We start from the raw sequence: 526 nt of genomic DNA, 5'->3' as shown, positions 1-526 counted from the left end.
AGACAAATCTGTGGGCAAAATGATCCAGCTAACTCCAGCCAGTGGATATTGGAAGACGCATACAACTTTGCATCCCACATGTGAGTGCGCAGGACGCACATGCGGGCACACACACAGGTGTGGAACACACACATGTGGGCACACACAGGTGAGGGCACACAGAGAGCTGCCCTCAATTGTTCTCACCCTTCAGCTCCCTGCTCACACCCCCTCCTCATGAAGTCCTCACGGAACACGCAGCCCCCTCGGAGCCCCCGTCTCTGAGAGCCTGTGGTGTTTTCAGTCTCTGATATATATGTAGTTTAGAACATAATTGTTCTCTATTGCTTTGTTCTGTGAATTTTATTTCCTCAGCTGTACTGTAGCATAGCCACCATTACATCCCCAACAGCATCTAAGAGAGTTGAGTACGTGGTCAAGGCTTAAATCATATTTGTTCGTTGATTAAACCAGTATCACAAAGTTTGGATTGGGTTATTTGTCTAAAATGAGGACAAATTTGTATTCTTGCTCAGTTCCACCCAAT

This window comes from Stenella coeruleoalba, assembly GCF_951394435.1.
Source record: "Stenella coeruleoalba genome assembly, chromosome: 21".
Lineage (NCBI taxonomy): Eukaryota > Metazoa > Chordata > Mammalia > Artiodactyla > Delphinidae > Stenella > Stenella coeruleoalba.
The sequence above is the reverse complement of the archived record's forward strand: the minus strand, read 5'-3'. Positions refer to the sequence as shown.